Here is a 15,028-nt window from a genome sequence, read left to right on the forward strand (position 1 = left end):
ATTTCATTGGTGAGACTTTTCTGTAAGAAACCCGATACTACCCCCACTGAAAATCTGGTCTGTTCTTTGGGAGGGAGGGGTTTACATTGACACGTGTGTTTCTTATGGAGTTGTCACATTACATCATGGTCACTGGGGTTATTTACTTTTAGCAACTATATAGACAGCTTCTGACATCTGTAGAAATAGTTGCCACCTGTCTAGGTGCATGTTACCATTCTGTTTGGAAGAAAAATACACAAATAGCAGCTGCGAATAATCTGAGTGGACTGCACTTCAGAAAGTTTTTCTTATTTTTTAAAGAATTGCTACTTACAGAGTTTTGTGTTACTATATACACTCAATTATTAGTGTGTCGTTGTTCTTAGTAGTGTCAGTGAGTGAACAGTTTGAGACAACAATCTGGTGAACGCCAGTGGTTCTTGGTCTCTTCTGAACTGAGTGCATGGTGACCCCCTTAATGCAAGCACCGTTTGTTTCATCTTAACATTCACCCACAGATGCATCCATCCTTCCCTTTCCATTTAAAATGGGAAGATCTGCTATTGCCATTGTTGAGGCAAATGTTTACAATAAAGCCACATTCGATCTTGTACTCAGTGGAGCAAACCATAGACATGTTTTGGTTTATAGGTGTTTTGGTATTCTAAGTTTATTAAACATCTAGTTCTCTGTGTGAAATATTACTTGTTTTAACAGCTGCAGAGTGCTCAGAGCTTAGAATGGGCACTAAAAATGTTTAAACAAATCAAATGAATAATAAAAGTTCTACTGTCCTTAATCTCAGCGAAGGAAATATTTTATGCCTAATATGTAATCTGTGTGTATTTTTGTTGAGAGAGAGAGAGAGATTTGACCATGCGTTATCCCCTTTAGACATATATTACAGAATATCCCTGTCTATAGTGAAACTGATTAGTTCTTTGATTTGTTGAAACAAAGGCTCATGGAATACCTGTGATCCTACAGGTTGTTGCCTCTTTCAGAGCTCCACTTGCTTGGAACATTAGTGAATGATCTTGAAACAACTAAAATTCTTTCCTCTGTACTCAGATACTGAATCAGTTTAGTTCCACTTTTTAACACTGAATTCTTATTGGTTTATTTATCCTTACCCCAATTGTTTCCTCAGGGTTTATGTTTAGTTTTTACACAGCATGAGAGTCTGTATAGTATTGAATTTCAAAAGGAAAAAGTGCTTCAATTCAAATAAATAGAAAGTAGTTATCTGATAACTTTTTTTAATGAATCAGAAGGTGTGTTGAAGAGAACAAAGCCCAAACTTTGCATAAAATGTGGAAATGTAAATGTAAGATTCTTGTTTAAAAGTTAAAAATATCGGCCTGTCGTATTTCTCAGTGACATTATTGTAGGTTGTAGATTCTCCAACTCCAAGGGAAAGTATTGAACTCATGATAAGTGACTTAGTGACTCATGGTAAGAAAAGAGCTTGCAAAGGGGTGGGTCAGTTTCAAACTCAAGGATTTATCTGCTTGAAATTTTTCTCTATTGACATCCCTTTTGTATGAAGAAACCTCTGTGCCAGAGGTGGGCAAACTACAGCCCTCGGGCTGCGTCCGGCCCATCAGACCTTTTAAACTGGTCCTTGAGTTCCCACCGGGGAGCATGGTCGGGGGCTTTCCCCACTCCCCATAGCTCCGTGCGGCTTCCGGAAGCAGCGGTATGTCCCCCCTCCGGTTCCTACGCGTAGGGGAAGCCAGGGGGCTGTGCACGCTTCACCCACCCCAAGCACCAGCTCTGCAGCTCCCATTGGCCAGGAACCGCGGTCACTGGGAGCTGCAGGGGAAGCGCCTGCGGACTGGGTAATGTGCAGAGCCGCCTGGCTGGTGCTGTGCCTCCGCGTAGAAGCTGGAAGGGGGAGCTTCCACCCTCCTGCACTCCAGACCCCTCATCCCTGGCCCTACACCACAGTCTGCATCCTCAGCCGGAGCCCTCACACCCCCCTGTTCCCCAACCCTCTGTCCAATCCTGCAGTGCCCTCCCGCACCCTGAGCTCCTCATTTCTGGTCCCACCCCAGAGCCTGTAACCCCAGCCGGAGCCCTCCCACACCCCAACCCCAATTTCATGAGCATTCATGGCCCGCCATACAATTTCCATATCCAGATGTGGCCCTCAGTCCAAAAAGTTTGCCCACCCCTGCTCTATGCCCAACTTTGTCTTGTGGCAGTTCTTAAAGGGACTCTGTCAAGGTTGGAAGGCTCTCAAATTAACATTTGGAAGAGGAGCGGAAAAGTTGCAAATATTTATTTGCAACTTCTACATATTGCTTTGGCAAAAAGAAAAGGAGTACTTGTGGCACTTTCGAGACTAACAAATTTATGTGAGCATAAGCTTTCGTGAGCGACAGCCCACTGAATGCATCCAATGAAGTGAGCTGTAGCTCACAAAAGCTTATGCTCAATAAATTTGTTAGCCTCTAAGGTGCCACAAGTACTCCTTTTCGCGAATACAGACTAACATGGCTGCTACTCTGAAACCTGTCATAGTGCTTTGGGATGTTCTCTTCCAAAACAAATGGTGAGATGTGGGAGGGTGAAGTGAATGTTGCATGCACAGTAGTGCATACACTGGATATAAGACCTTCAGGTAAGGAAATAAATTTAATTTCTGGTTTCCGTTGTAAAGATGTAAGGAGAAAGTGAGGGCTTTTTCTTTTAAATTATGAAAATGTTGATCTTTAAAGTTATTTATTTCACTACTGTATTATAACTTTGCAACTCAGTGGTTGGATCTTGCACCGTTAAAGTTAATTTTGAGTGTTTTACATCGATTGATTTGAATGGGATCAAGATCAAGCCCTTGAGTCGGCACTGGAGGTTTTGAACTGGGTGTTTGTATAGTGTTCAATTGTAGGGTTAAGCATTAGGGAGCAGAAGAAATTGATGTCTGCAGGATTGCTGATAAATGTAGTATCTCAATGATTGGTTATAAATCATAGCTAGTTTGCTGCTGCTGGGAAATTACAGTTAATCTGGACTGCTGAAAAGTAATCTTACCATATCTAGATGAATTATTGTTTGGCTATCTAATAGGGAAACTGTGACTATTCTAGTTTATATTCAGTATAATTTAGGGTTTTCCAATGGGTAATTGTGTTTTCTGCTAAATAGAATACCCCATGCATGTCACCCAACTCTGGCTTTTTCACAGATACATTGATCTTGAAACTGATAATGTTTGTGCAGAAATCTATAATGTACTTGCTTTTCAGTTGCTTGTTTAGTCTAAATATTATATGCCTGGATATTGGTACGCTGTGATGGGACTGTTCTGGGTGCTGTAGTGATGCAAAGTATTAAAAAAAATCCCAAAAACTTAATGTACCATTGGAAAAATTTAAAGTTTTTTTTAGCCATCAGATAACGTTTCTTTCCTTCTTAGTTTAGGCATATAATTGAAAACTGTGTAACTGTCTGCAGAATTTCTTTTTTACACTTCAGGTTGTAAGTATATAAAAGGGCCTTCATGTTTAGCTTTTATTATGTCTGATAAATTCCCAGGAAATGTTAGTGTTTAATACAAAAATTTTAAAAATGGGTGAAAGTTCAAGACAAAAAATTAACTGGACAGTTTTCTAGGTAAATATGGAGGTTAATATTGGGATATGGGAGGAAAGAAAAAGAGAAAAGAAAAAGTATTGAAGGTAATAACAGTTTAATGCTGTGTTTTTTTAATGAACTATACATTAATGGTACATACACTCACACACTGAGGCATGTACACATGTGTATCTTCCATTACATTGTCTTACTTTAACAGACACCCTCCCACTTACACTAACTTATAACTAAAATAAACATCTATCTAATGTAATATATTGGATTTCTTAACATAATCTGTATTTTTGTGAACTTGAGTGGTCCAAAATTTGGGTGAAAATCAGTAAAAACCCGAAGAGCTTTTATAAAACCTTGAAATTTTTCAGTAAAAATCAGTAAAAACTGAAAACAAAGGGCCTTTACGTTCATAACAAAAATGTAACTTAAATAAGTCTCTCTGACAAAGGTAACCAAGTATAATTCGTTTTAAAGAAGAGTTTTCTTGCATGCAGTATGGTACGAAAAGGTATTATTTTTAATGTGTCATTTCTAGAGGCTGCAGTTGTGGAATGGGAAGTAACATGCTTTGGCCCTTGGCTGGTTGAGACTGTATCAGGCCATTGCATACTTTGTAGATTTATCTGCTGCTGATGTGTCAAAGCTTCAACAGTTGGCAAGGAGTTAAAACTCTCAGCAGGAAGGTGGAAGGAAGTTTAGTTGGCTTTTAAATTTGAGGCAAAGAGCAACCCATTGCTTCTTACTGTTGAGTGTTGACAGGCACATAAAAGCTGATAATGTAAGTCCAGGGGTTTAAGAGACTTAGCAGTGTTGCTTTTTTGTTGTATTACAGTATTTTAATGCCTCATTAAAGAGTCAGAGTTCTTTGAAATTCTATACTATCTAGCTTTTTTTTTTTTTTTTTAAGTTTAGAAGCTTGGGTAAAAATGTCAAAATTTAAAAATTAAGTCCATTTGATGACCTCCATGTTGGATTCTGAATGGGTGAATGAAAGGGCCTTGTGTGTTGTAACAACAAAACTTAGAACTTGTATTGTCCTTTTCAAACATGTTCATTTCTGTGCAACTTTTTCCTCTCTTCTTCCGTATGTTAATTTGAGTGCCTTGTAACATCTGTGAGAGGCCGGTAACAGTTATAAACGTTTTACACTTGGGGAAACAGATAAAAAGATGGTATGTGATTTGCCCAAGTCCACGCATCCAGTCACTGGCATAGCTGGGTTTAGAGTTTAGAACAGTGGTTCTCAACCTGGGGGCTGCTTGTGACATAATACACAGAGAGCTGCATATGCAGCTCACAGTGGTAAATAGGTTGAGAACCACTGGTTTAGAAGTTTAGCTGTTTTCCTAAATCCAGGCTTTAATTACTAGACTAAATCTTCTGTCTCCTCTCTATAGTGCAGGAATGCTCTTCGCTAGTTTCAGTATAGGCTTCTGAAAGTTTTACACTTCAAAAAAGTCATAGAAGAGGACCGAAAAACATTTTTCTATGAAGCAAGATTTTATTGCAACTGTATCTTAAGCCATGTAATAGAATTTATTATTAATCGTAATTTCATATACAACATGACAACATCTTAATGAAATCAATATTCTCTGCAATCGAGAGACTGTATCTGCCTTCATGCGATGATAAAGCCAAAGCACGTTATGTTAAAATGTACTAAACACTGTAAAAATTAAATGACATTGATTTTTTGGGGCATATTCAAATGAATCATATAAACCAATGATGACCAACCTTATTACACAGGAGGACCACATAAACTTAATCACAACCTGGTGTGGGCCAAACAGATTCTGTAAATTTTAATAAGATTTAAAGTCATCTGTATTTATTTATCTTTTAAGTTCAGCTTGTTTCATATGTATTTAGATAGGGTGCTTCTATGTATTGTCTATTGACACACTTGTGTAAGCTACAATGATGTAAACATGATGACAAAACGCTAATGAATCAGCTGTTAGTAAGTTGTATTGAAGCAGGCCACAGATGTTACGAAATCTTCTGGTGGGCCATAGATTGGGCACCCCTGACATAAACAAATGCCAAGAGGAGGGGGGAGAGGGTGTGTGTGCGTATATATAGAGTGTAATAGAGTATTCCAGTGAGGTTAAATTATCTTGTGTATATGAAGCTTTTTAATACATCTGGGGAAAAAATATTAAGCACCTTGGGAAAAATCCTACCTGATTTGAAATCATTGAGAGTTTTACCGTTGCTTCAGTGTGACCAGGGTTTTGCCTGTTGCTTGCTGTTTGTCAAACAAAATTTGATAAATTGGCTGGTTTACTTGTAAATGCTCAAAAGATGAATTCCTCGCTCAGAGGAGTTGTACTGAAATTTTGGGGAGACTGCAGAGTGTTCTTTACCCATGATGCATAGAGTCAATCCGTGCTTTAAGACCAACAATTAAAATCAGTAATGCTAGAAAACAAGGGTGCAAAGAGTGTACATTTCTGCGGGCTTAGTTGAATGCTATTAACTAAATAAAATGATAGAGCAATATGCAGAAAAATTATGATAGTGTAAATATAAAAGTTGTTTGTTTTTTATAATACTATAGTTTCCCTTCAGATAAAGTATTTGTATTTTATACAAGTAGGCTAACTATAATAAATTTTCAGAGTGGTAGCTGTGTTAGTCTGTATCATCAGAAAGAACGAGGAGTACTTGTGGCACCTTAAATAAATTTGTTAGTCTCTAAGGTGCCACAAGTACTCCTCATTATAATAAAGTTATTATGCCTAATGTCAGAGCTTTGGAATAGTCAGCTACACTCTGAGAGCTTAAATTTGATATAGGTATTACTAGTGCATTTGTGTCTAAAATAGAAATAAAACAGGTGACAGAATTAAAGTTTGATAAATAGAACTGCTTGGAAAATTTTCCGGTTTTTCCATCAGAAAATGCTGTGTTGTTGAAATCAAGCCTTTTACAAGAATGCATCAATTTCAGAAAAAGAACACATTTGGTTTCGACATTTTCAGAAATGAATGTCAATTTTTGTCTTGAGACAACTTTTTGTTTTGAAATTTGTTTAATTTTACATTATAAAAAATTAAAGTAAAAATTGAAGCATTTCAATTGATCCAAAACAATATTAAATTCTTGATTTCATTCTGATTTTGTTTCAAAACCACGGAATTTCCTGTGGAACAGAAATTCTAGTTCCCGTACAGCTCTACTGATAAACAGTTTATGGTGTTAGTGATCGTGGATACAGTAAAATTCTTTTGTAGTGTAAAAAAAAAAAAAAAGTCCTATATGTTTAAATTTGATGCAGATTCCAAATGGATATTAAGATGTTTTGTGGAAAAATTGAGTTGATTGTAAGATAGTTGCACAGTATCAGTTTAAAAATAAAACTCCTTTCCTCTCAGAACTAGAGGCGGGGGGTGGGGGCAGAGGGAGGACCCTGAAATTGTTAGATGGGTATAATTGCAGAACTGAATAACTCATTCCAAGCCTTTGTCTGAAGGTGCAATCAGTATATATGTGTAGTCTGTATTTATTGTGGGACACATCTTCTGTTATTAATTATGGCAGTTTACCTATCCAAGGAACATGTTAATTGTTGATACAGGTTACCAAACAGCACTTCTGCTCATTTATCTGCCTGCCTTTATACGCTTGTGTACGCATAAGCATTCTAATTGTACACAACTCTTCACATATATTTAACTATTTCTGCAACTTTTGTGTAACAGATTCAGAGTACCCTTTGCATGGTATTGTTTTGATACTTTGTCATTACACTAAGAATCATTATAGAACACCTAAATGACCAACGCTTTAACAGCAGAGTGCTTTAGTTAGTGCTTGTATGATCAAGATTTCATTATTTTTACGATATGTGCCATAATATGCTTATTTTTTATTAATGGAAGCTGTTCTTGCAGGGACTGTACTTTTACCTGTTTGTATATCATCTTGTACAATGGTGCTCCAGTTCTGATCGGGGCCTCTAGAATAATCAAAATAAAGAACTGACTCTTTATGGTTTGTTCACTTACTCACTGACTTGAATATTCAGTAGTACGTGATGGATCTCCAAGTTATTAGCTCAAATTGGTGAGGAATTACTGTCCTTGACTGCTGTGTTTGCTTACGCCTATATAACGTAACGTTGTTTCAACTTTTGTCTAGATATTATGGGCCATATGGCATTGCTACAAGTGCAAAATCTTACTTTTATTCTCTAAAGGCATGTCTACACTGCACACTACCATGGTGATATGTAGCATATGTGTAGCTACACGTTGCAGTGAAAAACAGGCTGTGTCAACACTGGCGTATAGCCGTGTGCACCAGTGAACGGCTGTGGCAGAGAGGAGACAGTGGGGATAGGCTCTGGAAGTGGGGAGGGATGCTACGTTGCTAAAAATAGCAGTGTAGACTCGGGGAGACATTGCGTGGGTGTGTAGAGAGACCTATATGGTAAATACTAAAAGGGTTCAGACATGCCTTTCTTTGTCTAAGCAGTGCCTCAGAGACTACACTGCTACTTATACCCCTATTAGGAGGGAGTGCAGTATTGTACTCTACATGCCACCATAAGGAGTCTGCAATGTAGACCTACCCTAATGAAGCAGTTCTGATTTCTGCAATTTTTCAGTGACCATTAGTCCTCTTATTGTTTGATATAGGATTCTGCACAATTTGTGACTGGTGTCTTTAATAATGGATATAAGTTAGACTGCTCATATATTTATCTCCAAAATGTTAAATTTTTGCTTGCGACCTTGACATTATTTTCATAGATATTTAGTTTCTAGACAATTCTGTAAATGTGGTAGGTTTTGGTTTTGGTTGTAAGTGTTCTATAACACATTTTTTATGAGTGCATGCTAAGTTAAACAAAACATGTTTTAGATATAAGTTAAGGCTGTCATTTTAAATAGAATAAGAACCCTTTTCATGATTGTTTTTTATTGAGCCTTTCGGAAGTATAGCTATGCCTGATAGCACCACCAAAGTTAAAATTGTCTAGTGACTGGAGGTTTGGCATATTTTTTGTTTTTAAATAAATATAAAGAGTTCTACTTTGGAAAATAAAAAATGTCATCATCTTACTTAATCCATTTACTCTCAGTTCACAATCATTCTGATCAGCTTGGTTTAGGGCAAGTTGGATTCTGTTTCTTCATGTGCACCAACACAGAATTGTTTAAGTTACTGATAGTTAGGCCTGTACAGACTCAATGGAAACACAAGGTTTGCACAAGTGTAATCAAGGCATAATTTGGCATCCAGAATCTTTATTATGGAGGGAGGTATAAGAGAAGGAAAGAGACAGCTTGTCTGAGATCGTAGCTAGATTTCACAGGGGTGATGGCTATAAAAAGATGCTCTTTTTATTAAACCAATTAATTATTTGTATTACAGTAGCGTCTAGGACCCCCACTCAAAGGTTAGAGACCCATTGTGCTAGGGAGGTACAGACATGTAACAAAGACATTGCCCTGTCCAGAGTGGATAGAAGACACACAAACAGGGTGGGGAAGGGTGGGAGGATGAAAATATGAACAGAATTGAGGAGAAAAGCAGAAGTCATAGCTTACATTTGTTTGTTTAATCTGGAAATCACTGAGACACAAATGTGGATCCCTGTGATAATTTTTCTAATAATTTTGCATGACTGGAATTTAACTTTAAAATAAATTGTGCAGCTGTTCTTAAGCTGTATCACTCTTTAAATGATTTCTTATTCTTCTGTCTCATGGCTATTATCTCTTTTCTAAAATAAAAACCTGGTGTGCTGTTACTGTAACATTAGAATTGGGCTTTCAGTTTTTGTTCTCCAAAGTCCATGTAGTGCTGCTGTCCTGGATTAATAGCAGTCGAGTCAAAAGTCCTGGTTATAGAACACCTAACAAAAAAGAAAACCAAACAGATGCTGCAGAGCCATGGCTTCCTTTAATACAAGACTCTAGGATCATGTACCATTTTGCTCCTTTGCTGAGACTGCCGGCAAGAATGCTAGAAAGACAAGGTGGGTGAAGGAGTATCTTTAATTGGACCGACTTCTCTTGGTGAGAGAGATGAGCTTTCAAGCTTGCACAGACCTGAAGGCAAACTCTGTGTAAGGACTTGTCTACGCTGCCACTTACAGCACTGACACTGTCTTTGCTCAGGGGTGTGAAAAAACATCCCCCTGAGCGATGAAAGTTTCAGCGCTGTAAAGTGGCAGTGTAGATAGTGCTACAGCGCTGGGAGCTGCGCTCCAAACACTGGGAGCTCTTCCCCTCGCAGAGGTGGTTTTATTACAGCGCTGGGAGAGCTCTCTTCCAGCGCTGAAGCCGCAACTACCCAGCCATGTTAAAGCACTGCCGCAGCAGCCTTTAACATTGGCTGTGTAGACATACCCTAAGATTGAAAGTGTGTCTCTCAACAACAGAAGATACTCCAATAAAAGATATTACCTCACTCACCTTCTCTCTGATATCCAACATGGTTACAGCAGCACTGCAGACAGCAAGAGTGCTGGCACTACGGTAACTGCTGACATGATAAAGACACCGCTCTGCCTAGAATTGGGTTAAGCCTACCAATTCATTTTACATAGGCTACCTAGCAGCCATCCAAAGCAATGACTTTTGCTTTCCATCAGTGTAATCCAAAGGTTAATGTATTATCTAGAGGTGAAAGGCTTCACAACCCATTACCAAGTCATTCACCTTTTGATTTACTTACAACTGTTACAATTTTTTAAATGATCAGGTTGCAAACAATGGAAAATCAGTTCCCACTTATGAACAATAAGTGTTAAACAATTGAATGCAGATGCACACCAACATCAGATTGGCATGTCTGTGTTTTGGGGTATCTTGTCAAAGATCAGTAAAACCGCACAGAAGCCTTTCCAGTTCAGTGGGTCAAAAATCCACTTTTTATGAAAGGCTAAATGTGGATTTGTGCGATTGACTATAATGGCTCCAATTTTGAAAGCTTAGAGGTAACAGAGCACTTCCAGTTGGTGGGATAATTTGAGAATACTACATGCTCAAATGGCTAAAATATTGTGCTTTCTGCTGCTACTTCACGCTACTTAAAAAGAAAAAAAGTGTGGGGAAGGTGGCATGAAGCCAATTTGAGAGTAAATCACAACCATACAAGATCACTCTTTGGTTAACTGTGAGCTGAAAGTTAGCCATCCTTTATACTTATACTATGGGGCAATTTGGGGAACAACCAGAACTTCCCCCACCTGTACACATTTGTATGGTAGCAACGGCAGCGTATGTTTTAGCCTTAATTTGCTTCCATCGTTTTTAAAGTTGTACTGGGTTGCATATTGGAAGTTGAATGCTGTAACAGACTCTTGGAGCAGTGAAATTTTTTGCTATTATGAATTTTAATATGCAGTTTCAGATAGCGAAATATATTTACACACACTGTGTGTATCTTCTTACTTTTTAAATTGGAAAATCTGCTGTTACCTAGCAGTTAATGACTATTTTTTCCCAACAGTTGGAATGCAGGACCAGATTTGATAAGCTGATAAAAGAAAACAAAACTGAGAACATGTTGGAAGTGCTCAAAGTGAAAATTGCAGTTTAGGTAGGTTTTGGGGTAGATAGTTAGACATTTTAATTGAACTAAAATAGCTTTATACTAATACAGCACTGTTGTGGGAGTATGTTTTGTGGTACATTTGAAATTAGAGTATTTAAGTGGGGAGGGGACTGTATGTTAATGCTTTTACAAGAAAGTGATTTTTGTAACATCCATCTAAACAAAACAGCTGTTAAAGAAACAGAGCTCACAAATCTGCATCAGAGAGAAAATATAACAACATGGACTGCTTCAGAATAATGTCTCTGAGCTAGAAGTATGCATTTTGTCACTTTAGTTGGTGTTTTGTATTAACTAGCTGCTAGTAAATGATTCTGTGAATTCTGAAACAAGTTTGTGTTCCTGGACCACCACCACAAAATTGGTTTGCACCAATCAAGGGAAGCTGTTGACTCAGCCTGGACTCTCAGGGTATGCCTTCACTGCAGAGTTAACCCAGGCTGTTCTGTGGGTTTTAGCCCAGCCCTATCTACTTTCCCTAAACGAAATTGAATCCAGGCTGGCTTGCTTGCTTGCCTGGGGCTATAAGTTAGAGCCCAGCTTTTGCTTTAAGATTTTTTTCCTTGTTGCATATAATCACGAGTAATAGAGATGTTATTATCAACAGAGATACTACAGACCAGATAATGTCTTTTTTAACTCCTATGGAAATCCAGAAACTGAATCTGACTTTAAGGGTTTAGCTATATATAAATGGCAGTGGTTTAACTTTAAACTGGTGCAAACACCTGTGTAGATGCGATCAGTTCAAACTTTGCTTATATCTCTTTAGTTTGCAGTGGGAAATCAGGGCTGGTCTATAGGCAGACTTGCCCCAAAATAACTAAATTAGTTTAAATTACCACCTTCTGTTGTTTCAGTTCAAGTCGGTGTGGCAGATACTCTTGTTTTGGAGTAATTGTCCTATTTTGATCAGACTTCAGCAAAACAGAATCGGGTGCTCGTATTCCAGAATAAGCTCCCAAATGTAGACTTGCACCAAAATGACAAAAGGGATGAATTAATACCAGTTCAGTTACTTTGGTGCAAGATTGTGTGTAGGTCAGCCCTATTTTAATGGTGCAAGCTTAAACTAACATAAGTCAGGTTTAAAGAGAGATTGTGCCCGATCACAGAGAAACCTCTTTAGTTAAACTGGTACAGCTTTGTGTATAGAGTGGAGATAATAGTTCAAGTAAGTTCAGTTATCTATTTTGTGGACCAAAATCTCCTTCCAGTCACATTTGGCAGCCCCCCCCCATTGTCTTCAGTTGTATGCCCTCAGTTACTACTGTGCAAGCTGCAGTTTTCACAGGCTCAACAGAGGAAAACATAATTTGAAGACAATGGGGGTTGGATATGTGTAACTGAAAATAGATTTTTGGCCTGCAATATCTTATTGGTGATGTGTAAGAAGGAAAAGTTAGCTTGAGTTCTGGATCCCAAATTGTGGGATAGATTGTGATCCATCTTGCAGACTGACTCAAGAAAGTAACGGGATATAAGGCAGTGCCTAGCACTGGTGCACTGTACTGCTGCTTCCAACATTAGTGGGGGAAGGTGTGTTCCGGTTGTGGGGAGCCCGATGAGCTTGTGGGATTATTTGAAGGCCAGAAGAGTTGAATTTGGGAAAGAGTTTCGTTCAGAATGAGGTCCCCAGAAGAGTTGAATTTGGGAAAGAGTTTCGTTCAGAATGAGGTCCCCATCATTAGAAGCAAGCTCCCCACAGACCAGGATCCACCAACTCAAACTGGCGCCAGACCCTGCTGTGACAATAGATGCAAAACCTTCTCCAGTGCTACGATGATCAGTATCCCCCACAAGGCACATTTCAAGATCCATGAGTCCTGTACATGCCTATCGCAACATGTGGTGGTACCTCATCCAGTGCACTGAATGCCACAAGAGCAACTATGTGAGTGAAACCAGACAGTCTCTATGCTCTTGAATGAACTTGCACAGAAAACTGATATACCTCTACCCCGATATAATGCGGTCCTCGGGAGACAAAAAATCTCACTGCGTTATAGGTGAGACTGTGTTATATCAAACTTGCTTTGTCCCCCCGTTCCTTGTTCTCTGACCGCCCCCTCCAGAGACCCCCTTCCGAAATCACCCTCAGGACCCCACTCCCTACCCAACCCTCCTGCTCCCTGTCCCCTGACTGCTTCGACCCCATCCACACCCCTCGCACCCTGACAGGCACTTACCGGCAGCGGCGGGAAACGGAGCAATGCGGCCCCAGCCGCGGTGCTCTGCTTCCCGCCTCCGGTGAGTGCGGGGAGGTTGGGGAAAGGACGCCCCCCATACTCACCAGTGGCGGGAAGCGGAGTGACACGGCCCCAGCCCGCTCCGCTTTCCTTGCCCCGGCCCCAGCTGTGTCGCGGGCGGAGGGGAGGGAGTTGGGGAAAGGTCCCTCACTCGCCTGCAGCAGGAAGCAGAGCACCATGGCTGGGAGCTGGCGGAGTGGAGCAGGCTGGGGCTGGGCTACTCCGCTTCCGCCGCTGCCGGTCAGTGTGGGGGGATCCCTTCCCCCAAGCCCCCTCCCCTGAGCGACACGGCTGGGGCCGGGGCGAGGGAAGTGGAGCGGGCTGCTCCCGGCCCTCAGCTAATCCCCCAGGCCACTCTGGGACTGCGGGGCCCCCAAAAGTGCACCCCCCCCCCGCAGTCTGGGAGGCAGGAGCTTCTGCTGGAATTTTCAATTTTTTTTTTGAAAAGAAATATGTATATAAAATCCAGATTTAGGGTGAAATTTGACCCGACAAAGTCTTTTTAAAAGTTGAGAAAAATGTGTTAAAAGACTTTTCTAAAGTTACCAAGAGGGCATAAATGTGCTCTTTTAATTTACCTTTATTTGTATTTTGTCTGCTTTGTATCATCTGCTTTGGTTTAGTTTGCAGAATGCTGCCCTAAGATTGGAAGTAAAATTAAATTTTAAAAGTGACCACCTTCTGTTGTAAGGCTGGATTTAGAAGACAAGGGAAGAGTTCAGTTTGAACTGAGGAACAGCTTGGAGTGAATTGTAGTAAATGTTCTGGTACCTTTTGACAGTTAAATCACAGGCCAAACCATTGTAAATTTGTTCATGGAGCATGAACGGTTTTAGTCTCTGAATCAGACAGTAAGACTACAAATGACGCGAATCAGTGAAGTTGTTCTATATGAGTGAGTGATGAGTGTAGTGAGGGGGAAAAGGAAAAATTTAACATTCAGTCCACTGAACATTTATAGGAGTTTGTGAACCATGAATAGTGATGAGAAGGAAGTATATGGTATGTGTAAAAAGTCTTGGGCAAAGGGGGGGATACCATGTCTCATACCATCAAGTAGTCAATAAAAGCGCAGTAGGCAATCTTCCAGTCAGCTAACTTGCACCATATAATCCAACATGCACACTGTCAGAAAAGCACCCGGTGTTACTTTCAGAAACACACTGACGTAAGTTTACATCATTTTTTTGAAATGCTCTTAAATATTGGAGCTCTCTGCCTATTATACTAAACAGTTAAACAGATATTGAAGTTTGTTTGGGGCAGCACCTCAAATCTACTAAGCTGTAGTAAGAAATCATATTTACCTCTTCTCCTTCAGCTATTTTGGCTGTTCGGAGGAATATTTGTATTTATCTGAATTCCTGGGGCGGTACAGGTATATACATATGTAGACCTGTGAATGCAAGTAAGTAATAGGACAAAAATATTAGGGTAAATATGTCTTAATTTTGATATTGTTTTCTTCCCAATACTTTTGAAAAAGCGTTTCAATTTCTTTGCTGTAGGTTATCTAGGCATTTGTAATTTGCCCAGCACCTTAATGTTAAGGTGCAATACAAATCATTAGGAAGCATACTTTCAGACTTGAAATGACCATTCTTTCTTACCCTTCTTTTTGT

The 15,028-nt window shown here is 39.5% G+C and overlaps 1 protein-coding gene across 5 annotated transcripts in view; it reads left to right on the forward strand.

Moving 5' to 3' along the window:
* The window catches only part of SLC25A13 (solute carrier family 25 member 13), a 132,280-nt gene that overhangs the window by 49,422 nt on the left and 67,830 nt on the right, over positions 1–15,028 (forward strand). The gene's annotated exons all lie outside the window — the stretch shown is intronic.

The sequence above is a fragment of the Chelonia mydas genome, chromosome 2 (genome assembly GCF_015237465.2).
Source record: "Chelonia mydas isolate rCheMyd1 chromosome 2, rCheMyd1.pri.v2, whole genome shotgun sequence".
NCBI lineage: Eukaryota > Metazoa > Chordata > Testudines > Cheloniidae > Chelonia > Chelonia mydas.